The following is a 27,256-nucleotide window of genomic DNA, read 5'->3' as shown; positions in this document are numbered from 1 at the left end:
TACTGTTTTAAATCATTCAGTAAATGCAAAGTTAAACCGATCATACTGTTGTATTCTTTTATACTGTTTTATTCGTACTGTTTTAAATCATTCAGTAAATGCAAAGTTAAACCGATCATACTGTTGTATTCTTTTGTACTGTTTTATTCGTACTGTTTTAAATCATTCAGTAAATGCAAAGTTAAACCGATCATACTGTTGTATTCTTTTATACTGTTTTTTTATTGTACTGTTTTATATTCTTCAGTAAATGCAAAGTTAAACCGATGTGTCTTTAATCTAGGTTTAAAAGTGCCCACTGTTGAAACACATCTGATCTCATCTGAAAGCTGATTCCAGCTACAGGTTCATACTGTTGTATTCTTTTATACTGTTTTATTCGTACTGTTTTAAATCATTCAGTAAATGCAAAGTTAAACCGATGTGTCTTTAATCTAGGTTTAAAAGTGCCCACTGTTGGAACACATCTGATCTCATTTGAAAGCTGATTCCAGCTACAGGTTTATACTGTTGTATTCTTTTATACTGTTTCATTCGTACTGTTTTAAATCATTCAGTAAATGCAAAGTTAAACCGATGTGTTTTTAATCTAGATTTTAAAAGTGCCTACTGTGGAAACACGTCTGATCTCATCTGAAAGCTGATTCCAGCTACAGGTCCATACGGTTGTATTCTTTTATACTGTTTCATTCGTACTGTTTTATATTCTTCAGTAAATGCAAAGTTAAACCGATGTGTCTTTAATCTAGGTTTAAAAGTGCCCACTGTTGGAAACACATCTGATCTCATTTGAAAGCTGATTCCAGCTACAGGTTCATACTGTTGTATTCTTTTATACTGTGATATTTGTACCGTTTTAAATCATTCAGTAAATGCAAAGTTAAACCGATCATACTGTTGTATTCTTTTATACTGTTTTATTCGTACTGTTTTAAATCATTCAGTAAATGCAAAGTTAAACCGATCATACTGTTGTATTCTTTTATACTGTTTTATTCGTACCGTTTTAAATCATTCAGTAAATGCAAAGTTAAACCGATGTGTTTTTAATCTAGATCTAAAAGTGTCTTCTGTTGAAACACATCTGATCTCTTCTGAAAGCTGATTCCAGCTACAGGTTCATACTGTTGTATTCTTTTATACTGTTTTATTCGTACTGTTTTAAATCATTCAGTAAATGCAAAGTTAAACCGATGTGTCTTTAATCTAGGTTAAAAAGTGCCCACTGTTGAAACACATCTGATCTCATCTGAAAGCTGATTCCAGCTACAGGTTTATACTGTTGTATTCTTTTATACTGTTTCATTCGTACTGTTTTAAATCCTTCAGTCAATGCAAAGTTAAACCGATGTGTTTTTAATCTAGATTTAAAAGTGCCTACTGTGGAAACACATCTGATCTCATCTGAAAGCTGATTCCAGCTACAGGTTCATACTGTTGTATTCTTTTATACTGTTATATTCGTACCGTTTTAAATCATTCAGTAAATGCAAAGTTAAACCGATGTGTTTTTAATCTAGATCTAAAAGTGTCTTCTGTTGAAACACATCTGATCTCTTCTGAAAGCTGATTCCAGCTACAGGTTCATACTGTTGTATTCTTTTATACTGTTTTATTTGTACTGTTTTAAATCATTCAGTAAATGCAAAGTTAAACCGATCATACTGTTGTATTCTTTTATACTGTTTTAAATCATTCAGGAAATGCAAAGTTAAACCGATGTGTTTTTAATCTAGATCTAAAAGTGTCTTCTGTTGAAACACATCTGATCTCTTCTGAAAGCTGATTCCAGGTACAGGTTCATATTGTTGTATTCTTTTAATACTGTTTCATTCGTACTGTTTTAAATCCTTCAGTCAATGCAAAGTTAAACCGATGTGTTTTTAATCTAGATTTAAAAGTGCCTACTGTGGAAACACGTCTGATCTCATCTGAAAGCTGATTCCAGCTACAGGTTCATACTGTTGTATTCTTTTATACTGTTATATTCGTACCGTTTTAAATCATTCAGTAAATGCAAAGTTAAACCGATGTGTTTTTAATCTAGATCTAAAAGTGCCTACTGTTGAAACACATCTGATCTCATCTGAAAGCTGATTCCAGCTACAGGTTTATACTGTTGTGTTCTTTTATACTGTTTCATTCGTACTGTTTTAAATCCTTCAGTAAATGCAAAGTTAAACCAATGTGTTTTTAATCTAGATTTAAAATTGCCTACTGTTGAAACACATCTGATCTCATCTGAAAGCTGATTCCAGCTACAGGTTCATACTGTTGTATTCTTTTATACTGTTATATTCGTACCGTTTTAAATCATTCAGTAAATGCAAAGTTAAACCGATCATACTGTTGTATTCTTTTATACTGTTTTATTCGTACTATTTTATATTCTTCAGTAAATGCAAAGTTAAACCGATGTGTCTTTAATCTAGGTTTAAAAGTGCCCACTGTTGAAACACATCTGATCTCATCTGAAAGCTGATTCCAGCTACAGGTTCATACTGTTGTATTCTTTTATACTGTTTTATTCGTACTGTTTTAAATCATTCAGTAAATGCAAAGTTAAACCGATCATACTGTTGTATTCTTTTATACTGTTTTATTCGTACTGTTTTATATTCTTCAGTAAATGCAAAGTTAAACCGATGTGTCTTTAATCTAGGTTTAAAAGTGCCCACTGTTGAAACACATCTGATCTCATTTGAAAGCTGATTCCAGCTACAGGTTCATACTGTTGTATTCTTTTATACTGTTTTATTCGTACTGTTTTAAATCATTCAGTAAATGCAAAGTTAAACCGATCATACTGTTGTATTCTTTTATACTGTGAGTTTCGTACCGTTTTAAATCATTGAGTAAATGCAAAGTTAAACCGATGTGTTTTTAATCTAGATCTAAAAGTGTCTTCTGTTGAAACACATCTGATCTCTTCTGAAAGCTGATTCCAGCTACAGGTTCATACTGTTGTATTCTTTTATACTGTTTTATTCGTACTGTTTTAAATCATTCAGTAAATGCAAAGTTAAACCGATCATACTGTTGTATTCTTTTATACTGTTTTATTCGTACTGTTTTATATTCTTCAGTAAATGCAAAGTTAAACCGATGTGTCTTTAATCTAGGTTTAAAAGTGCCCACTGTTGAAACACATCTGATCTCATCTGAAAGCTGATTCCAGCTACAGGTTTATACTGTTGTATTCTTTTATACTGTTTCATTCGTACTGTTTTAAATCCTTCAGTCAATGCAAAGTTAAACCGATGTGTTTTTAATCTAGATTTTAAAGTGCCTACTGTGGAAACACGTCTGATCTCATCTGAAAGCTGATTCCAGCTACAGGTTCATACTGTTGTATTCTTTTATACTGTTTCATTCGTACTGTTTTATATTCTTCAGTAAATGCAAAGTTAAACCGATGTGTCTTTAATCTAGGTTTAAACGTGCCCACTGTGGAAACACATCTGATCTCATTTGAAAGCTGATTCCAGCTACAGGTTCATACTGTTGTATTCTTTTATACTGTGATATTTGTACCGTTTTAAATCATTCAGTAAATGCAAAGTTAAACCGATCATACTGTTGTATTCTTTTATACTGTTTTATTCGTACTGTTTTAAATCATTCAGTAAATGCAAAGTTAAACCGATCATACTGTTGTATTCTTTTATACTGTTTTATTCGTACTGTTTTAAATTCTTCAGTAAATGCAAAGTTAAACCGATGTGTCTTTAATCTAGGTTTAAAAGTGCCCACTGTTGGAACACATCTGATCTCATTTGAAAGCTGATTCCAGCTACAGGTTCATACTGTTGTATTCTTTTATACTGTTATATTCGTACCGTTTTAAATCATTCAGTAAATGCAAAGTTAAACCGATGTGTCTTTAATCTAGGTTAAAAAGTGCCCACTGTTGAAACACATCATATCTCATCTGAAAGCTGATTCCAGCTACAGGTTTATACTGTTGTATTCTTTTATACTGTTTCATTCGTACTGTTTTAAATCCTTCAGTCAATGCAAAGTTAAAACCGATGTGTTTTTAATCTAGATTTAAAAGTGCCTACTGTGGAAACACGTCTGATCTCATCTGAAAGCTGATTCCAGCTACAGGTTCATACTGTTGTATTCTTTTATACTGTTATATTCGTACCGTTTTAAATCATTCAGTAAATGCAAAGTTAAACCGATGTGTTTTTAATCTAGATCTAAAAGTGTCTTCTGTTGAAACACATCTGATCTCTTCTGAAAGCTGATTCCAGCTACAGGTTCATACTGTTGTATTCTTTTATACTGTTTTATTTGTACTGTTTTAAATCATTCAGTAAATGCAAAGTTAAACCGATCATACTGTTGTATTCTTTTATACTGTTTTAAATCATTCAGGAAATGCAAAGTTAAACCGATGTGTTTTTAATCTAGATCTAAAAGTGTCTTCTGTTGAAACACATCTGATCTCTTCTGAAAGCTGATTCCAGCTATTCATACTGTTGTATTATACTGTTGTATTCATTTTATACTGTTTCATTCGTACTGTTTTAAATCCTTCAGTCAATGCAAAGTTAAACCGATGTGTTTTTAATCTAGATTTAAAAGTGCCTACTGTGGAAACACGTCTGATCTCATCTGAAAGCTGATTCCAGCTACAGGTTCATACTGTTGTATTCTTTTATACTGTTATATTCGTACCGTTTTAAATCATTCAGTAAATGCAAAGTTAAACCGATGTGTTTTTAATCTAGATCTAAAAGTGCCTACTGTTGAAACACATCTGATCTCATCTGAAAGCTGATTCCAGCTACAGGTTTATACTGTTGTGTTCTTTTATACTGTTTCATTCGTACTGTTTTAAATCCTTCAGTAAATGCAAAGTTAAACCGATGTGTTTTTAATCTAGATTTAAAAGTGCCTACTGTTGAAACACATCTGATCTCATCTGAAAGCTGATTCCAGCTACAGGTTCATACTGTTGTATTCTTTTATACTGTTATATTCGTACCGTTTTAAATCATTCAGTAAATGCAAAGTTAAACCGATCATACTGTTGTATTCTTTTATACTGTTTTATTCGTACTATTTTATATTCTTCAGTAAATGCAAAGTTAAACCGATGTGTCTTTAATCTAGGTTTAAAAGTGCCCACTGTTGAAACACATCTGATCTCATCTGAAAGCTGATTCCAGCTACAGGTTCATACTGTTGTATTCTTTTATACTGTTTTATTCGTACTGTTTTAAATCATTCAGTAAATGCAAAGTTAAACCGATCATACTGTTGTATTCTTTTATACTGTTTTATTCGTACTGTTTTATATTCTTCAGTAAATGCAAAGTTTAACCGATGTGTCTTTAATCTAGGTTTAAAAGTGCCCACTGTTGAAACACATCTGATCTCATCTGAAAGCTGATTCCAGCTACAGGTTCATACTGTTGTATTCTTTTATACTGTTTTATTCGTACTGTTTTAAATCATTCAGTAAATGCAAAGTTAAACCGATCATACTGTTGTATTCTTTTATACTGTGTGTTTCGTACCGTTTTAAATCATTCAGTAAATGCAAAGTTAAACCGATGTGTTTTTAATCTAGATCTAAAAGTGTCTTCTGTTGAAACACATCTGATCTCTTCTGAAAGCTGATTCCAGCTACAGGTTCATACTGTTGTATTCTTTTATACTGTTTTATTCGTACTGTTTTAAATCATTCAGTAAATGCAAAGTTAAACCGATCATACTGTTGTATTCTTTTATACTGTTGTATTCTTTTATACTGTTTTAAATCATTCAGTAAATGCAAAGTTAAACCGATGTGTTTTTAAACTAGATCTAAAAGTGTCTTCTGTTGAAACACATCTGATCTCTTCTGAAAGCTGATTCCAGCTACAGGTTCATACTGTTGTATTCTTTTATACTGTTTTATTTGTACTGTTCTAAATCATTCAGTAAATGCAAAGTTAAACCGATCATACTGTTGTATTCTTTTATACTGTTTTAAATCATTCAGTACATGCAAAGTTAAACCGATATGTTTTTAATCTAGATCTAAAAGTGTCTTCTGTTGAAACACATCTGATCTCTTCTGAAAGCTGATTCCAGCTACAGGTTCATACTGTTGTATTCTTTTATACTGTTTTATTCGTACTGTTTTAAATCATTCAGTAAATGCAAAGTTAAACCGCTCATACTGTTGTATTCTTTTATACTGTTTTATTCGTACTGTTTTAAATCATTCAGTAAATGCAAAGTTAAACCGATGTGTCTTTAATCTAGGTTTTAAAGTGCCCACTGTTGAAACACATCTGATCTCTTCTGAAAGCTGATTCCAGCTACAGGTTCATACTGTTGCATTCTTTTATACTGTTTTATTTGTACTGTTTTAAATCATTCAGTAAATGCAAAGTTAACCCGATCATACTGTTGTATTCTTTTATACTGTTTTATTCGTACTGTTTTAAATCATTCAGTAAATGCAAAGTTAAACCGATGTGTCTTTAATCTAGGTTTTAAAGTGCCCACTGTTGAAACACATCTGATCTCATTTGAAAGCTGATTCCAGCTACAGGTTCATACTGTTGTATTCTTTTATACTGTTATATTCGTACCATTTTAAATCATTCAGTAAATGCAAAGTTAAACCGATGTGTTTTTAATCTAGATCTAAAAGTGTCTTCTGTTGAAACACATCTGATCTCTTCTGAAAGCTGATTCCAGGTACAGGTTCATACTGTTGTATTCTTTTATACAGTTTTATTCGTACTTTTTTAAATCATTCAGTAAATGCAAAGTTAAACCGATCATACTGTTGTATTCTTTTATACTGTTTTATTCGTACTGTTTTATATTCTTCAGTAAATGCAAAGTTAAACCGATGTGTCTTTAATCTAGGTTTAAAAGTGCCCACTGTTGAAACACATCTGATCTCATTTGAAAGCTGATTCCAGCTACAGGTTCATACTGTTGTATTCTTTTATACTGTGATTATCGTACCGTTTTAAATCATTCAGTAAATGCAAAGTTAAACCGATGTGTTTTTAATCTAGATCTAAAAGTGTCTTCTGTTGAAACACATCTGATCTCTTCTGAAAGCTGATTCCAGCTAAGGTTCATACTGTTGCATTCTTTTATACTGTTTTATTTGTACTGTTTTAAATCATTCAGTAAATGCAAAGTTAAACCGATCATACTGTTGTATTCTTTAATACTGTTTTATTCGTACTGTTTTAAATCATTCAGTAAATGCAAAGTTAAACCGATGTGTCTTTAATCTAGGTTTAAAAGTGCCCACTGTTGAAACACATCTGATCTCATTTGAAAGCTGATTCCAGCTACAGGTTCATACTGTTGTATTCTTTTATACTGTTATATTCGTACCGTTTTAAATCATTCAGTAAATGCAAAGTTAAACCGATGTGTTTTTAATCTAGATCTAAAAGTGTCTTCTGTTGAAACACATCTGATCTCTTCTGAAAGCTGATTCCAGCTACAGGTTCATACTGTTGTATTCTTTTATACTGTTTTATTCGTACTGTTTTAAATCATTCAGTAAATGCAGTTAAACCGATCATACTGTTGTATTCTTTTATACTGTTTTATTCGTACTGTTTTAAATCATTCAGTAAATGCAAAGTTAAACCGATGTGTCTTTAATCTAGATTTAAAAGTGCCTACTGTTGAAACACATCTGATCTCTTCTGAAAGCTGATTCCAGCTACAGGTTCATGCTGTTGTATTCTTTTATACTGTTTCATTTGTACTGTTTTAAATCATTCAGTAAATGCAAAGTTAAACCGATCATACTGTTGTATTCTTTTATACTGTTTTATTCGTACTGTTTTAAATCATTCAGTAAATGCAAAGTTAAACCGATCATACTGTTGTATTCTTTTATACTGTTTCATTTGTACTGTTTTAAATCATTCAGTAAATGCAAAGTTAAACCGATCATACTGTTGTATTTTTTTATACTGTTTTATTCGTACTGTTTTAAATCATTCAGTAAATGCAAAGTTAAACCGATCATACTGTTGTATTCTTTTATACTGTTTTATTCGTACTGTTTTATATTCTTCAGTAAATGCAAAGTTAAACCGATGTGTCTTTAATCTAGGTTTAAAAGTGCCCACTGTTGAAACACATCTGATCTCATCTGAAAGCTGATTCCAGCTACAGGTTCATACTGTTGTATTCTTTTATACTGTTTTATTCGTACTGTTTTAAATCATTCAGTAAATGCAAAGTTAAACCGATCATACTGTTGTATTCTTTTATACTGTTTTATTCGTACTGTTTTATATTCTTCAGTAAATGCAAAGTTAAACCGATGTGTCTTTAATCTAGGTTTAAAAGTGCCCACTGTTGGAACACATCTGATCTCATTTGAAAGCTGATTCCAGCTACAGGTTCATACTGTTGTATTCTTTTATACTGTTATATTCGTACCGTTTTAAATCATTGAGTAAATGCAAAGTTAAACCGATGTGTTTTTAATCTAGATCTAAAAGTGTCTTCTGTTGAAACACATCTGATCTCATCTGAAAGCTGATTCCAGTTACAGGTTCATACTGTTGTATTCTTTTATACTGTTTTATTCGTACTGTTTTAAATCATTCAGTAAATGCAAAGTTAAACCGATCATACTGTTGTATTCTTTTATACTGTTTTATTCGTACTGTTTTATATTCTTCAGTAAATGCAGAGTTAAACCGATGTGTTTTTAATCTAGGTTTAAAAGTGCCCACTGTTGAAACACATCTGATCTCATCTGAAAGCTGATTCCAGCTACAGGTTTATACTGTTGTGTTCTTTTATACTGTTTCATTCGTACTGTTTTAAATCCTTCAGTCAATGCAAAGTTAAACCGATGTGTTTTTAATCTAGATTTTAAAGTGCCTACTGTGGAAACACGTCTGATCTCATCTGAAAGCTGATTCCAGCTACAGGTTCATACGGTTGTATTCTTTTATACTATTTCATTCGTACTGTTTTATATTCTTCAGTAAATGCAAAGTTAAACCGATGTGTCTTTAATCTAGGTTTAAACGTGCCCACTGTGGAAACACATCTGATCTCATTTGAAAGCTGATTCCAGCTACAGGTTCATACTGTTGTATTCTTTTATACTGTGATATTTGTACCGTTTTAAATCATTCAGTAAATGCAAAGTTAAACCGATCATACTGTTGTATTCTTTTATACTGTTTTATTCGTACTGTTTTAAATCATTCAGTAAATGCAAAGTTAAACCGATCATACTGTTGTATTCTTTTATACTGTTTTATTCGTACTGTTTTAAATTCATCAGTAAATGCAAAGTTAAACCGATGTGTCTTTAATCTAGGTTTAAAAGTGCCCACTGTTGGAACACATCTGATCTCATTTGAAAGCTGATTCCAGCTACAGGTTCATACTGTTGTATTCTTTTATACTGTTATATTCGTACCGTTTTAAATCATTCAGTAAATGCAAAGTTAAACCGATGTGTTTTTAATCTAGATCTAAAAGTGTCTTCTGTTGAAACACATCTGATCTCTTCTGAAAGCTGATTCCAGCTACACTGTAAAAAAATTCCGTAGAAATTGCAGCTGGGTTGCCGGTAATTTACCGTAGATTTAAATTTATGTTTTTTACTGGCAACATTTTGTTCAACGTTAAATGAACATTAAACATTTACAAGTCTTTGTCTTTACAGAGTAAAACTAAAAAAACTGCATCAAGCAAAACATTCTGGGAAACAAAATCTAAAGCAAAAATCAGAAAAAGGTTGATGATGATTTCTGGTTCCCAGAATGCTTTGCATGACTCTGTTATTGTATAGTTTTATTCTGTAAAGATAAAGACTTGTTAATATTAAAAATTTATTTAACTTTAAACAAACTCTTGCCAGTAAATTACATAAATGTTAATCTACGGTTAATTACCGGCAACCCAGCTTCAATACCATTGTAATTTATACGGAATTTTTTTTACAGTGTACAGGTTCATACTGTTGTATTCTTTATACTGTTTTATTCGTACTGTTTTAAATCATTCAGTAAATGCAAAGTTAAACCGATGTGTCTTTAATCTAGGTTAAAAAGTGCCCACTGTTGAAACACATCTGATCTCATCTGAAAGCTGATTCCAGCTACAGGTTTATACTGTTGTATTCTTTTATACTGTTTCATTCGTACTGTTTTAAATCCTTCAGTCAATGCAAAGTAAAACCGATGTGTTTTTAATCTAGATTTAAAAGTGCCTACTGTGGAAACACGTCTGATCTCATCTGAAAGCTGATTCCAGCTACAGGTTCATACTGTTGTATTCTTTTATACTGTTATATTCGTACCGTTTTAAATCATTCAGTAAATGCAAAGTTAAACCGATGTGTTTTTAATCTAGATCTAAAAGTGTCTTCTGTTGAAACACATCTGATCTCTTCTGAAAGCTGATTCCAGCTACAGGTTCATACTGTTGTATTCTTTTATACTGTTTTATTTGTACTGTTTTAAATCATTCAGTAAATGCAAAGTTAAACCGATCATACTGTTGTATTCTTTTATACTGTTTTAAATCATTCAGGAAATGCAAAGTTAAACCGATGTGTTTTTAATCTAGATCTAAAAGTGTCTTCTGTTGAAACACATCTGATCTCTTCTGAAAGCTGATTCCAGGTACAGGTTCATATTGTTGTATTCTTTTATACTGTTTCATTCGTACTGTTTTAAATCCTTCAGTCAATGCAAAGTTAAACCGATGTGTTTTTAATCTAGATTTAAAAGTGCCTACTGTGGAAACACGTCTGATCTCATCTGGAAGCTGATTCCAGCTACAGGTTCATACTGTTGTATTCTTTTATACTGTTATATTCGTACCGTTTTAAATCATTTGGTAAATGCAAAGTTAAACCGATGTGTTTTTAATCTAGATCTAAAAGTGCCTACTGTTGAAACACATCTGATCTCATCTGAAAGCTGATTCCAGCTACAGGTTTATACTGTTGTGTTCTTTTATACTGTTTCATTCGTACTGTTTTAAATCCTTCAGTAAATGCAAAGTTAAACCGATGTGTTTTTAATCTAGATTTAAAAGTGCCTACTGTTGAAACACATCTGATCTCATCTGAAAGCTGATTCCAGCTACAGGTTCATACTGTTGTATTCTTTTATACTGTTATATTCATACCGTTTTAAATCATTCAGTAAATGCAAAGTTAAACCGATGTGTTTTTAATCTAGATCTAAAAGTGTCTTCTGTTGAAACACATCTGATCTCTTCTGAAAGCTACAGGTTCATACTGTTGTATTCTTTTATACTGTTTTATTCGTACTGTTTTAAATCATTCAGTAAATGCAAAGTTAAACCGATCATACTGTTGTATTCTTTTATACTGTTTTATTTGTACTGTTTTATATTCTTCAGTAAATGCAAAGTTAAACCGATGTGTCTTTAATCTAGGTTTAAAAGTGCCCACTGTTGAAACACATCTGATCTCATCTGAAAGCTGATTCCAGCTACAGGTTCATACTGTTGTATTCTTTTATACTGTTTTATTCGTACTGTTTTAAATCATTCAGTAAATGCAAAGTTAAACCGATCATACTGTTGTATTCTTTTATACTGTGAGTTTCGTACCGTTTTAAATCATTCAGTAAATGCAAAGTTAAACCGATGTGTTTTTAATCTAGATCTAAAAGTGTCTTCTGTTGAAACACATCTGATCTCTTCTGAAAGCTGATTCCAGCTACAGGTTCATACTGTTGTATTCTTTTATACTGTTTTATTCGTACTGTTTTAAATCATTCAGTAAATGCAAAGTCAAACCGATCATACTGTTGTATTCTTTTATACTGTTGTATTCTTTTATACTGTTTTTAATCATTCAGTAAATGCAAAGTTAAACCGATGTGTTTTTAATCTAGATCTAAAAGTGTCTTCTGTTGAAACACATCTGATCTCTTCTGAAAGCTGATTCCAGCTACAGGTTCATACTGTTGTATTCTTTTATACTGTTTTATTTGTACTGTTCTAAATCATTTTTTTTTTTTTTTTTTTTTTTTGGCCCGCCACCACCCCCCCCTCTTCGGAGGACAACTTTTTTTTTTTATATAAAGTACATTTTTTTACAGTACGGAAAATAGAAATACTTCTTTACAGTGCACATAAGGGGAGGGGGATTAAGCACCACGTAAAAGTGTAACACATAACATACATACAACAAAATAACAGACAAATTACAAAAGGACAATACAGTTGCAGTGAGACATTATTATTGCTGGTTGAATAGAATGATCTTGAGGTTCACGTTCGTTAGTCACAGTTAGAGTATTTAAGCGGAAATGGGTTTAAAAAGGGTTGGAAAAACATGTTATGCATGAGTTTAAATAGTGTGTGCCTATAGAGATAAAATAAATAAAATTACATAATAGAAGAGAGAGATGTGTGATTGGTAATGTACACGGCTTGTAGCTATGTTTTTGTGTTAAGAAATGATAGAAATGGGGACCAGATGTCTTCAAAGGCTGATATCTGCTTCCATCTGCGTGCATTATATTTCTCTATTGAAATGTGTTCAGAAATTAAATTTATCCAATGATTGATGTTGCAAGATTTCTTTGATTTCCAGTTTTGGAGAACTACTTTCTTAGCGACAGCTAGAGAGACGAGCAATGGATTCCTGTATTTTTGGGGGATATGGATTTCAGAAATGTCGCCAATGAGACAGGGTGTTGGAGATAATGGGATTCTGTGACTCAGGACGGTGGATAATGTCTCGGTGACTGTAACCCAAAATAATTGAACTGGTTGGCATTGCCACATGGCGTGTAAATAGTCATCTATCCTACCTAAAGTGCATTGTGAACAAATATTGGTGTTGTGTAGGCCCATTTTAAACATTTTACTTTGGGTGATGTGAGTTCTGTGAATGACTTTATATTGTATAAGCTGCAGGTTTGTGTTATTGGTCATGAAAAATGTGTTCCTGCAGATTTGTTCCCAGTACTCAGGGTTGGAAGATAAGGCCAAGTCAGCTTCCCATTTGGTTGTTGGGAGTGTTATTGTTGTGTTTTGGTGGGAAATCAGTGTGTATAGTTGGGAGGTTAATTTTTTGAAAGTATTAATTCTCATAAGTTCTTCTATAAGTTGAGATGGTTGTAATGTGTTGTTGATAAGTCTGGTTTTGTGTTTAATTCTAAGTCTAAGTTGTTGATATTGAAGAAATTGTTCTTTCCCAACCCCATATTTCTGTGTGAGTGTGTCAAATGACATGAAGTGGTGGTTCTCAAATACATGGTGAAGATGTGTGATTCCTTTTTGTGCCCATGTCGGGAAAAAAAGAGGTTTATTTTGAATCTTGAATTCTGGGTTGTGCCAAAGTGGGGTAAACTTATTTAATTCTAGTGATGATTTTGTGATTTGATTTGTTTTCCACCAGGCTGTCAGAGTTGATTGTATAGTAATGCTTTGGAATAGGTTGGATTTCTTAATTGATTGTGAGAGGAAGGGGAGATCTGAAATTGGGATATTTATGCATTGGTTTTGTTCCAATTCTAGCCATGGGTAATTGTACTTGTGTATATTGATCCATTTAACTAAATACTGTAATTGATTCGCCAGGAAGTAATGATGGAAGTTTGGAGCCTCAAGCCCCCCATGTGATTTTTTATTTTGTAGTGTTGAGAGTGAAATTCTGGGTTTTTTATTTTTCCAATAAAATTGTGTTGTTAAAGAATTAAGAGTTTTGAACCATTTATCTGTAGGAGTGACAGGGATCATAGAAAAAAGGTAGTTAATCTGAGGTAGGGTTTTCATCTTTACAGCGGCTATTCTTCCGATTAATGTTAGTGGCCCGCTAGCTTCAACAAACGCTGCCGACTGAAGCTAGCATTTTCCGATCTAATGGCGGATTCATCTGATATATGCTTTTCTGACCTGTCCTCGCCTGAGCGGGAAGGTGCGAAGGAGTTGATCGGTTTGAGCAGATCCAACGCGAGCTACAGCGCCCACTTCACCATGTCTCCGGACGTCCACAAGCGACCGAGGAATGCGACAAACGAGTGCTCCACGCGATGCAGCTTTACGGACCGTAAGCGAGTGAACGGAGACGCCATTGCCCAACATGAAAGCGATCGGGAAGCTGTGGAGGAGCCGCTGCCCGGCCTTCGCAGATTCAGCATGCCCAACATCACCCTGGACCCAGACGTTCGCAGGCGACTGAGGCTTACCACAACCAAACCCCCAACGCGATGCAGCTCCGCGGAGCGCGTTCGGGTAAACAAAGACGCCATCGCCCAGCATGAAAGCGGTAAGACTCCGCTTGTTATTGTAACATGTACTACTTGCTACATGTACAGTTTAGCTTCTGCCGTTAGCATAGATGGGTTTACATGCACTAAGTGTATTGAAGTATTAAGATTAACTGAGAAGGTTGCTGAACTAGAATCGCGCATCCGAACGCTAGTTGAGGATAGCAAAACCGCTAATGTTACTGTTGTAAATACTGTATCGAGCGAAAAGACTAATGGCTCGGTTCCGACATCAGATGCTAATGTAAACATTACAAACAATGTATCAAGCGCACATAGTGTTCCGACATCAGATGCTAATGTAAACATTATAAATACTGTATCGAGCGCGCATAGTGTTTACAATAATACACATGGCTCGGTTCCGACATCAGAGTCAAGTCGGCGGTCTAACTGGGTGACTGTCAGGCGGCATAGTCTTATACGGCGTCCATCTAAGACCCATAACGTTACGGTACTTTCTAACAGATTCGATCCCCTAAGGAATACACTAGCTGAAACACCTGTTAAAAGTGCCCTGGTCATTGGAGATTCTATACTCAGGAACACTAACATTGAATTTGAGGCACCAAACACCCTAGTCGACTGTATACCGGGAGCCAGAACGTCTGACATTAGATCCAAACTTAAAGTGCTGGCTAATGCTAAACGGAAGTTTTCTAAGATTGTTATTCACGCCGGAACAAATGACACCAGACTCCGACAGTCGGAAATCACCAAAGATAATATTAAGGAGATGTGTGAAATTGCAAAAACAATGTCAGACAATGTAATATGCTCTGGTCCCCTCCCCGCCTACCGGGGAGATGAAACACATAGTAGATTAGTGTCTCTCAATGGCTGGATGTCAAAGTGGTGCCCTCAGCATAATGTAGGGTTTATAGACAATTGGAAGCATTTCTGGGGTAGACCATTTCTCCTAACCCGAGATGGCCTTCATCCGACATCAGAAGGAAGTGCTATACTCACCAGAAATCTGATTAATATTCTTAATTCTGATATAGTATGACTATCCAGGGCCCAGGTCAGGAAACAGACGGATCAGCTTAACTGTCCGTCTGTTAGCTGGCATGATATGTCTAGATCACATATATCCCAGAACTTCGAGTCGATCTTACCAGAATATCAACACATTTCAACTGTATCTGTTCCCCGAACAAGCAAATACAGAGCACCGCTTGCCACATCACGTACAAATTTGACCAACATAAAATTAGAAAACAATACATTACAAGATGAACCTCGAATGTTAAAATTCGGCCTTCTTAACATTAGATCGCTTACCAATAAAGAACCTATTGTTAATGAAATAATTAATGACCAAAACTTAGATGCACTCTGTTTAACAGAAACCTGGCTTAAAGCAGACGACTACATTAGTTTAAACGAATCCACCCCACAAGACTATTATTATAAACACGAACCTAGGTTAAAGGGGAGAGGGGGTGGTGTAGCTACAATATACAACAAAATTTTTAAAGTAAACCAAAAATCTGAACTAAAATTTAAATCATTTGAACTAATGTTGTTAAATATGGAAATAACTGATCGTAACCACAAACAGCTCTCTTTTGCCTTAGCTACAATCTATAGACCTCCGGGCCACCATGCAGATTTCCTTAAAGAAATAGCAGATTTTCTGTCTGAGCTTGTAGTCACTGTAGATAAAGCTCTTATCGTTGGTGATTTTAATATTCATGTGGATAACCATAAAGATGCATTAGGACGTGCGTTTATGGATGTTCTAAATTTTCTCAATATTAGACAAAACGTGACAGGGCCAACGCATACTCGTAAGCACACATTAGACTTAATTCTGTCACTCGGGCTTAATATTAATGACATCAAAATATCACCTCAGAGTGATGCAGTTTCTGACCATTACCTTGTGTCATACACTGTACTTCTAGATAGGATCACTCAATCCACAACATGCTACAGATTAGCCAGAACAATAATTTCCACCACTAAAGATAGCTTTATTAGCACTCTTCCAGACCTGTCCCAAATTAAACATGCAGATAACTGTGATGATCTAGATATTGTAATAGAAAACCTAAACAATGTCTGTTCTAACACATTGGATGCCGTTGCTCCCATTCGAAAAAAGAGAATCAAAGAAAAGCCGCCAGCTCCATGGTATGATCATCACACCGCAGCTCTTAAAAAGGCAACTAGGAAAATGGAAAGAAATTATAGAAGCACAAAATTAGAAGTATGGCGTGCAGCATGGAAAGATAGTGTTAAACACTACAGACAGGCTATTAAAACCGCCAGATCTACCTATCTTAGCAAGCTTATAAATGAGAATCATAATAACCCTCGTTTCCTCTTTAGCACCGTTGCAAAACTGACTAGAAACAAAGAACAAACAGAAACCAATAGTAAACTCCAACACAATAGTAACGACTTCATGAACTTCTTTTCTAACAAAATTACGGCTATAAGGGAAAACATCGTAGCTACACAGGCAGCCACCACTCTACCCGTTAGTTCACTTAACACTAGACTACCACACGAACATCTTGATTCATTTAAACCTACTACAATAGAAGAGCTCTCTAAACTAGTAACGTCATCCAAATCATCGTCCTGTATATTAGACCCCGTTCCCACAAAACTACTTAAAGAGGTATTTCCTGTAGTGTCAACTCCGGTTCTAAATATCTTTAACTCATCGCTAGAAATAGGATACGTTCCAACATCTTTCAAACTAGCAGTTATTAAACCGCTGATTAAAAAACCACAGCTTGATCAGGGAGAGCTTAATAACTTTAGACCAATCTCAAATCTCCCTTTTCTTTCGAAAATATTAGAAAAGGTAGTGGCAAGCCAGTTACGCACATTTTTGACAAATAATAGTACATATGAAAAGTTCCAATCAGGATTCAGGCCCCACCATAGCACAGAGACAGCGTTGCTTGGAGTTACAAATGACCTCCTATTAACATCCGATCGTGGTGAAATCTCAATTCTTATATTATTAGACCTTAGTGCAGCCTTTGACACAATAGATCATACAATCTTACTCAATAGACTAGAAAACTATGTTGGTATCAGTGGTCAGGCGCTAGCATGGTTTAGGTCGTATCTAACCAATCGCTATCACTTTGTTTATGTAAACGAGGAAGAGTCATATCACTCCCTGGTTAAATACGGTGTACCGCAGGGATCGGTTTTAGGTCCTATCCTGTTCTCGTTATACATGTTACCTCTAGGAGACATTATCAGGAAACATAACATAAGTTTTCACTGCTATGCGGATGATACCCAGCTTTACATCTCCTCACATCCCAGCGAAACACACACGTTTTCTAAGCTAACAGACTGCCTTAGCGATGTTAGTGACTGGATGGCACATAACTTTCTTAAGCTGAACTCCAATAAGACAGAGATACTTATTATTGAACCGAATCGCTACAAACATAATATGTCAGATTACACGTTGCACATAGAAGGCTGCACTGTGGTGCCATCTTCCACGGTAAGGAACTTAGGTGTGATGTTCGACAGCAACTTATCCTTCGATAGTCATATCGCCAACGTCTGCCGTACAGCTTTCTTCCACCTTAGAAATATCTCGAAAATACGCCATATACTGTCTACATCTGACGCAGAGAAGCTTATCCATGCTTTTATGACCTCTAGAATAGACTATTGTAACTCGCTACTCGGGGGATGCCATGCAAATCAAGTAAACAAGCTTCAGCTAGTTCAAAACGCTTCCGCAAGGGTACTTACTCGATCTAAAAAGTACGACCACATAAGCCCAATTCTGGCATCTTTACACTGGCTACCAGTTAAATATCGCATACAATTTAAAATATCACTACTCACCTACAAAGCTTTAAATGGCCTAGCACCCTCATACCTTAGAGAATTACTATCAGAATACAATCCATCACGCACACTACGGTCACAAAATTCTGGTCTCTTGATTATCCCTAGACTATCAAAAGTGTCTAAAAGTGGAAGGTCATTTTCCTACTTAGCCCCTAAGCTCTGGAATGATTTACCAACCGATGTCCGAGAATCAGACACAGTCGATAATTTTAAATCTAGACTTAAAACTTTTCTCTTCAACAAAGCATTCGCATAATTTGTATAGTAAAAGTACTTAACTCGAAATAGTTATTTGTACCGAACATAGCACTCGCGGTCATAAAACAGACCAACCAAATAAATAAATAAAAACCTTATCTTAACGTATAGTCGGATTGCGATTTTGGAACTTTCGTGTTCTTGTGAATAGTATGCCATACAAACCCGTTTGCCACTGAACCTGCATTAACGACGACAGTGGGGCATCCGTCCTTAGTCAACCGGGTTGGCACGTACGGTTGGGTTGGGCTTTTGGCTCTTTCTTTATATTGCGAATACTATGCCATACATACCCGTTTGCCACTGAACCTGCATTAACGACGACAGTGGGGCTTCCAGCCTTAGTCAAACGGGTTGGCACGTATGGTCGGGTTGCGATTTTGGCGCTTTTTTGTGTCTTGTGAATAGTATGCCATACAGACCCGTTTGCCACTGAACCTGCATTAACGACTACAGTGGGGCCTCCAGCCTTAGTCAAACGGGTTGGCACGTATGGTCAGGTTGCAATGTTGGCGTTTTCTCATGATCTTGTAAATAGCATGCAATATAGACCCGTTTGCCACTGAACCTGCATTAACGACGACAGTGGGGTTACAGGCCTTAGTCAAACGGGTCGACAGGTTTCATTTTCTCTTTCTCTTAAAAATCAGAAGGTGACCCTTAGTTACCATATATACCGTCGCAGTGGGCCCCCAATTTGCAAAATCCTCAACTGTGGATAATATAATTATGCCGCAATAGTTAGTCTGTCTGAAACTAAGCTGATTAAACCACATCACTGTGTGACACTTGCATTACATGTGAACGGCCCCTACGCTAATATGATTTTGTTTTTCTCTCCCTGTCCTGTCCTCGACCCTGAGGACAATGGGACAAACAGACCCAGTTCCGGTAGATGTGAAAGTCGACTCACCTCTGATCTACTGGTCGTCCATCACTGTGATGCCCAGCTGATGCCTGACCAACGACCACCGGCAGAACCCGCTTAAACCCCGCTTAATCCCCGCTTAATCTCCTTATCCGTTTATATGTGTTTATATACATATATATCTCCCAAGGGTTTTTCCCTCCTAGGACTTTTTATTTTTTTTTCCTCGGCTCAACAACCCGGGGTGTTTGTTTTTTTTCTCCTAGGGGGTTTTTTACCCCGGGGAGGTAGCCTGCTTGGGCTTAATTTAGCTTCTTCTCCTAGACGTTACATTAGTAATACGCTCGTTCATAATGTCGAGTCATAGCCTCAGCAAATTTGACAGCTTATGCTATTGTGTATTATGTTGTGCTATCTGTCATTTTTCTGTGCTTTTACTGCTTCTATTAATGTAAAGCTGCTTTGAAACAATTGAGTATTGTGAAAAGCGCTATATAAATAAAATTGAATTGAATTGAATTGAATTGAATGTTTAGACCAGCGTTTATATTCGTCTTCAATTTTCTTAAGGAGAGGAGTGTAGTTGAGAGTGAAAAGCTCTGACAGCCTGGGGGAAATCTGAATCCCTAGGTACTTGATGTTGCCTGTGTGAAGGTGGAGGGAGGGGTCCTGAGCTCCAGAATCCCATGCATCATCTGATAGTGGTAGTTAAATTGACTGTTCTAAATCATTCAGTAAATGCAAAGCTAAACCGATCATACTGTTGTATTCTTTTATACTGTTTTAAATCATTCAGTAAATGCAAAGTTAAACCGATATGTTTTTAATCTAGATCTAAAAGTGTCTTCTGTTTAAACACATCTCTTCTGAAAGCTGATTCCAGCTACAGGTTCATACTGTTGTATTCTTTTATACTGTTTTATTCGTACTGTTTTAAATCATTCAGTAAATGCAAAGTTAAACCGATCATACTGTTGTATTCTTTTATACTGTTTTATTCGTACTGTTTTATATTCTTCAGTAAATGCAAAGTTAAACCGATGTGTCTTTAATCTAGGTTTAAAAGTGCCCACTGTTGAAACACATCTGATCTCATTTGAAAGCTGATTCCAGCTACAGGTTCATACTGTTGTATTCTTTTATACTGTGATATTCGTACCGTTTAAATCATTCAGTAAATGCAAAGTTAAACCGATCATACTGTTGTATTCTTTTATACTGTTTTATTCGTACTGTTTTAAATCATTCAGTAAATGCAAAGTTAAACCGATGTGTCTTTAATCTAGGTTTTAAAAGTGCCCACTGTTGAAACACATCTGATCTCTTCTGAAAGCTGATTCCAGCTACAGGTTCATACTGTTGTATTCTTTTATACTGTTTTATTTGTACTGTTTTAAATCATTCAGTAAATGCAAAGTTAAACCGATCATACTGTTGTATTCTTTTATACTGTTTTATTCATACTGTTTTAAATCATTCAGTAAATGCAAAGTTAAACCGATGTGTTTTTAATCTAGATCTAAAAGTGTCTTCTGTTGAAACACATCTGATCTCTTCTGAAAGCTGATTCCAGCTACAGGTTCATACTGTTGTATTCTTTTATACTGTTTTATTCGTACTGTTTTAAATCATTCAGTAAATGCAAAGTTAAACCGATCATACTGTTGTATTCTTTTATACTGTTTTATTCGTACTGTTTTAAATCATTCAGTAAATGCAAAGTTAAACCGATGTGTCTTTAATCTAGATTTAAAAGTGCCTGCTGTTAAAGCACATCTAATCTCTTCTGAAAGCTGATTCCAGCTACAGGTTCATGCTGTTGTATTCTTTTATACTGTTTTAAATCATTCAGTAAATGCAAAGTTAAACCGATGTGTTTTTAATCTAGATTTAAAAGTGTCTACTGTTGAAACACATCTGATCTCATCTGAAAGCTGATTCCAGCTAGAGGTTCATACTGTTGTATTCTTTTATAATGTTTCATTCATACTGTTTTAAATCATTCAGTAAATGCAAAGTTAAACCGATGTGTTTTTAATCTAGATCTAAAAGTGCCTACTGTTGAAACACATCTGATCTCATCTGAAAGCTGATTCCAGCTACAGGTTTATACTGTTGTATTCTTTTATACTGTTTCATTCGTACTGTTTTAAATCCTTCAGTCAATGCAAAGTTAAACCGATGTGTTTTTAATCTAGATTTAAAAGTGCCTACTGTTGAAACACATCTGATCTCATCTGAAAGCTGATTCCAGCTACAGGTTCATACTGTTGTATTCTTTTATACTGTTTTATTCGTACTGTTTTAAATCATTCAGTAAATGCAAAGTTAAACCGATCATACTGTTGTATTCTTTTATACTGTTTTATTCGTACTGTTTTAAATCATTCAGTAAATGCAAAGTTAAACCGATGTGTTTTTAATCTAGATTTAAAAGTGCCTACTGTTGAAACACATCTGATCTCTTCTGAAAGCTGATTCCAGCTACAGGTTCATACTGTTGTATTCTTTTATACTGTTTTATTCGTACTGTTTTAAATCATTCAGTAAATGCAAAGTTAAACCGATCATACTGTTGTATTCTTTTATACTGTTTTATTCGTACTGTTTTATATTCTTCAGTAAATGCAAAGTTAAACCGATGTGTCTTTAATCTAGGTTTAAAAGTGCCCACTGTTGAAACACATCTGATCTCATCTGAAAGCTGATTCCAGCTACAGGTTCATACTGTTGTATTCTTTTATACTGTTTTATTCGTACTGTTTTAAATCATTCAGTAAATGCAAAGTTAAACCGATCATACTGTTGTATTCTTTTATACTGTTTCATTCGTACCGTTTTAAATCATTCAGTAAATGCAAAGTTAAACCGATGTGTTTTTAATCTAGATCTAAAAGTGTCTTCTGTTGAAACACATCTGATCTCTTCTGAAAGCTGATTCCAGCTGCAGGTTCATACTGTTGTATTCTTTTATACTGTTTTATTCGTTCTGTTTTAAATCATTCAGTAAATGCAAAGTTAAACCGATCATACTGTTGTATTCTTTTATACTGTTTTATTCATACTGTTTTAAATCATTCAGTAAATGCAAAGTTAAACCGATGTGTTTTTAATCTAGATTTAAAAGTGTCTTCTGTTGAAACACATCTGATCTCTTCTGAAAGCTGATTCCAGCTACAGGTTCATACTGTTGTATTCTTTTATACTGTTTCATTTGTACTGTTTTAAATCATTCAGTAAATGCAAAGTTAAACCGATCATACTGTTGTATTCTTTTATACTGTTTTATTCATACTGTTTTAAATCATTCAGTAAATGCAAAGTTAAACCGATGTGTTTTTAATCTAGATCTAAAAGTGTCTTCTGTTGAAACACATCTGATCTCTTCTGAAAGCTGATTCCAGCTACAGGTTCATACTGTTGTATTCTTTTATACTGTTTTATTCGTACTGTTTTAAATCATTCAGTAAATGCAAAGTTAAACCGATCATACTGTTGTATTCTTTTATACTGTTTTATTCGTACTGTTTTATATTCTTCAGTAAATGCAAAGTTAAACCGATGTGTCTTTAATCTAGGTTTAAAAGTGCCCACTGTTGAAACACATCTGATCTCATTTGAAAGCTGATTCCAGCTACAGGTTCATACTGTTGTATTCTTTTATACTGTTATATTCGTACCGTTTTAAATCATTCAGTAAATGCAAAGTTAAACCGATCATACTGTTGTATTCTTTTATACTGTTTTATTCGTACTGTTTTAAATCATTCAGTAAATGCAAAGTTAAACCGATGTGTCTTTAATCTAGGTTTTAAAAGTGCCCACTGTTGAAACACATCTGATCTCATCTGAAAGCTGATTCCAGCTACAGGTTCATACTGTTGTATTCTTTTATACTGTTATATTCGTACTGTTTTAAATCATTCAGTAAATGCAAAGTTAAACCGATGTGTTTTTAATCTAGATCTAAAAGTGTCTTCTGTTGAAACACATCTGATCTCTTATGAAAGCTGATTCCAGCTAGAGGTTCATACTGTTGTATTCTTTTATACTGTTTTATTCGTACTGTTTTAAATCATTCAGTAAATGCAAAGTTAAACCGATCATACTGTTGTATTCTTTTATACTGTTTTATTCGTACTGTTTTAAATCATTCAGTAAATGCAAAGTTAAACCGATGTGTTTTTAATCTAGGTTTAAAAGTGCCCACTGTTGAAACACATCTGATCTCATCTGAAAGCTGATTCCAGCTACAGGTTCATACTGTTGTATTCTTTTATACTGTTTCATTCGTACTGTTTTAAATCATTCAGTAAATGCAAAGTTAAACCGATGTGTTTTTAATCTAGATCTAAAAGTGTCTTCTGTTGAAACACATCTGATCTCTTCTGAAAGCTGATTCCAGCTAACAGGTTCATACTGTTGTATTCTTTTATACTGTTTTATTCGTACTGTTTTAAATCATTCAGTAAATGCAAAGTTAAACCGATCATACTGTTGTATTCTTTTATACTGTTTTATTCGTACTGTTTTAAATCATTCAGTAAATGCAAAGTTAAACCGATGTGTTTTTAATCTAGATTTAAAAGTGCCTACTGTTGAAACACATCTGATCTCTTCTGAAAGCTGATTCCAGCTACAGGTTCATACTGTTGTATTCTTTTATACTGTTTCATTTCGTACTGTTTTAAATCATTCAGTAAATGCAAAGTTAAACCGATGTGTTTTTAATCTAGATCTAAAAGTGTCTTCTGTTGAAACACATCTGATCTCTTCTGAAAGCTGATTCCAGCTACAGGTTCATACTGTTGTATTCTTTTATACTGTTTTATTCGTACTGTTTTAAATCATTCAGTAAATGCAAAGTTAAACCGATCATACTGTTGTATTCTTTTATACTGTTTTATTCGTACTGTTTTAAATCATTCAGTAAATGCAAAGTTAAACCGATCATACTGTTGTATTCTTTTATACTGTTTTATTCGTACTGTTTTAAATCATTCAGTAAATGCAAAGTTAAACCGATCATACTGTTGTATTCTTTTATACTGTTTTATTCGTACTGTTTTAAATCATTCAGTAAATGCAAAGTTAAACCGATCATACTGTTGTATTCTTTTATACTGTTTTATTCGTACTGTTTTAAATCATTCAGTAAATGCAAAGTTAAACCGATGTGTTTTTAATCTAGATTTAAAAGTGCCTGCTGTTAAAGCACATCTAATCTCTTCTGAAAGCTGATTCCAGCTACAGGTTCATACTGTTGTATTCTTTTATACTGTTTTATTCGTACTGTTTTAAATCATTCAGTAAATGCAAAGTTAAACCGATCATACTGTTGTATTCTTTTATACTGTTTTATTCGTACTGTTTTATATTCTTCAGTAAATGCAAAGTTAAACCGATGTGTCTTTAATCTAGGTTTAAAAGTGCCCACTGTTGGAACACATCTGATCTCATTTGAAAGCTGATTCCAGCTACAGGTTCATACTGTTGTATTCTTTTATACTGTTATATTCGTACCGTTTTTAATCATTGAGTAAATGCAAAGTTAAACCGATCATACTGTTGTATTATTTTACACTGTTTTATTCGTACTGTTTTATATTCTTCAGTAAATGCAAAGTTAAACCGATGTGTCTTTAATCTAGGTTTAAAAGTGCCCACTGTTGAAACACATCTGATCTCATCTGAAAGCTGATTCCAGCTAGAGGTTCATACTGTTGTATTCTTTTATAATGTTTCATTCATACTGTTTTAAATTATCCAGAAAATGCAAAGTTAAACCGATGTGTTTTTAATCTAGATTTAAAAGTGTCTACTGTTGAAACACATCTGATCTCATCTGAAAGCTGATTCCAGCTAGAGGTTCATACTGTTGTATTCTTTTATAATGTTTCATTCATACTGTTTTAATTTATCCAGTAAATGCAAAGTTAAACCAATGTGTTTTTAATCTAGATTTAAAAGTGCCTACTGTTGAAACACATCTGATCTCATCTGAAAGCTGATTCCAGCTACAGGTTTATACTGTTGTATTCTTTTATACTGTTTCATTCGTACTGTTTTAAATCCTTCAGTCAATGCAAAGTTAAACCGATGTGTTTTTAATCTAGATCTAAAAGTGTCTTCTGTTGAAACACATCTGATCTCTTCTGAAAGCTGATTCCAGCTAACAGGTTCATACTGTTGTATTCTTTTATACTGTTTTATTCGTACTGTTTTAAATCATTCAGTAAATGCAAAGTAAAACGATCATACTGTTGTATTCTTTTATACTGTTTTATTCATACTGTTTTAAATCATTCAGTAAATGCAAAGTTAAACCGATGTGTTTTTAATCTAGATTTAAAAGTGCCTACTGTTGAAACACATCTGATCTCTTCTGAAAGCTGATTCCAGCTACAGGTTCATGCTGTTGTATTCTTTTATACTGTTTCATTTGTACTGTTTTAAATCATTCAGTAAATGCAAAGTTAAACCGATCATACTGTTGTATTCTTTTATACTGTTTTATTCGTACTGTTTTAAATCATTCAGTAAATGCAAAGTTAAACCGATCATACTGTTGTATTCTTTTATACTGTTTTATTCGTACTGTTTTAAATCATTCAGTAAATGCAAAGTTAAACCGATGTGTCTTTAATCTAGATTTAAAAGTGCCTACTGTTGAAACACATCTGATCTCTTCTGAAAGCTGATTCCAGCTACAGGTTCATGCTGTTGTATTCTTTTATACTGTTTCATTTGTACTGTTTTAAATCATTCAGTAAATGCAAAGTTAAACCGATCATACTGTTGTATTCTTTTATACTGTTTTATTCGTACTGTTTTAAATCATTCAGTAAATGCAAAGTTAAACCGATCATACTGTTGTATTCATACTGTTTTATTCGTACTGTTTTAAATCATTCAGTAAATGCAAAGTTAAACCGATCATACTGTTGTATTCTTTTATACTGTTTTATTCGTACTGTTTTAAATCATTCAGTAAGTGCAAAGTTAAACCGATCATACTGTTGTATTCTTTTATACTGTTTTATTCGTACTGTTTTATATTCTTCAGTAAATGCAAAGTTAAACCGATGTGTCTTTAATCTAGGTTTAAAAGTGCCCACTGTTGGAACACATCTGATCTCATTTGAAAGCTGATTCCAGCTACAGGTTCATACTGTTGTATTCTTTTATACTGTTATATTCGTACCGTTTTAAATCATTGAGTAAATGCAAAGTTAAACCGATGTGTTTTTAATCTAGATCTAAAAGTGTCTTCTGTTGAAACACATCTGATCTCTTCTGAAAGCTGATTCCAGCTACAGGTTCATACTGTTGTATTCTTTTATACTGTTTTATTCGTACTGTTTTAAATCATTCAGTAAATGCAAAGTTAAACCGATCATACTGTTGTATTCTTTTATTCTGTTTTATTCGTACTGTTTTAAATCATTCAGTAAATGCAAAGTTAAACCGATCATACTGTTGTATTCTTTTATACTGTTTTATTCGTACTGTTTTAAATCATTCAGTAAATGCAAAGTTAAACCGATCATACTGTTGTATTCTTTTATACTGTTTTATTCGTACTGTTTTATATTCTTCAGTAAATGCAAAGTTAAACCGATGTGTCTTTAATCTAGGTTTAAAAGTGCCCACTGTCGAAACCTACCCGTTCTCACCAAGATGCGTACAAATTACACGCAGTGTCATTATCGTGCAATAGATACGCCAAATTCCGATTTTGCGTGCATATGATACGCCAGTCCTTCCCATTCACTTATATGGCGAATCGTTTCGTGACGTTTTATTTATTGTTTTCTCATTTGTTTTCTGTTTTTTAAACCATTTTCGCTTGGGTTTAGGGTTAGATTTCACATTTGTTTAAGCAGGTTATTTAATATACAGGTTTCTCTATGTTTTTATCTATTTTTAAGCCATGGTCGCTTGGAGTTGGGGTTAGAGTTGGGGTTTGGGTTAGGATGTCATTTTTATATAACAAAAATTTGTTCTAACC

The 27,256-nt window shown here is 34.0% G+C and overlaps 1 long non-coding RNA gene across 1 annotated transcript; it reads left to right on the top strand.

The window, feature by feature from the left end:
- Positions 1-287: 287 nt before the first annotated feature.
- LOC141369402 (uncharacterized) lies at positions 288-27,256 on the top strand. The gene is made up of 3 exons (XR_012373077.1): positions 288-500; positions 24,897-24,958; positions 25,052-27,256. It is a non-coding gene; the product is annotated as an uncharacterized lncRNA (long non-coding RNA).

This window comes from Misgurnus anguillicaudatus, chromosome 13 (assembly GCF_027580225.2).
Source record: "Misgurnus anguillicaudatus chromosome 13, ASM2758022v2, whole genome shotgun sequence".
NCBI lineage: Eukaryota > Metazoa > Chordata > Actinopteri > Cypriniformes > Cobitidae > Misgurnus > Misgurnus anguillicaudatus.
Note: the sequence above shows the minus strand (reverse complement) of the source record. Positions and strands in the feature narration are given on the sequence as shown.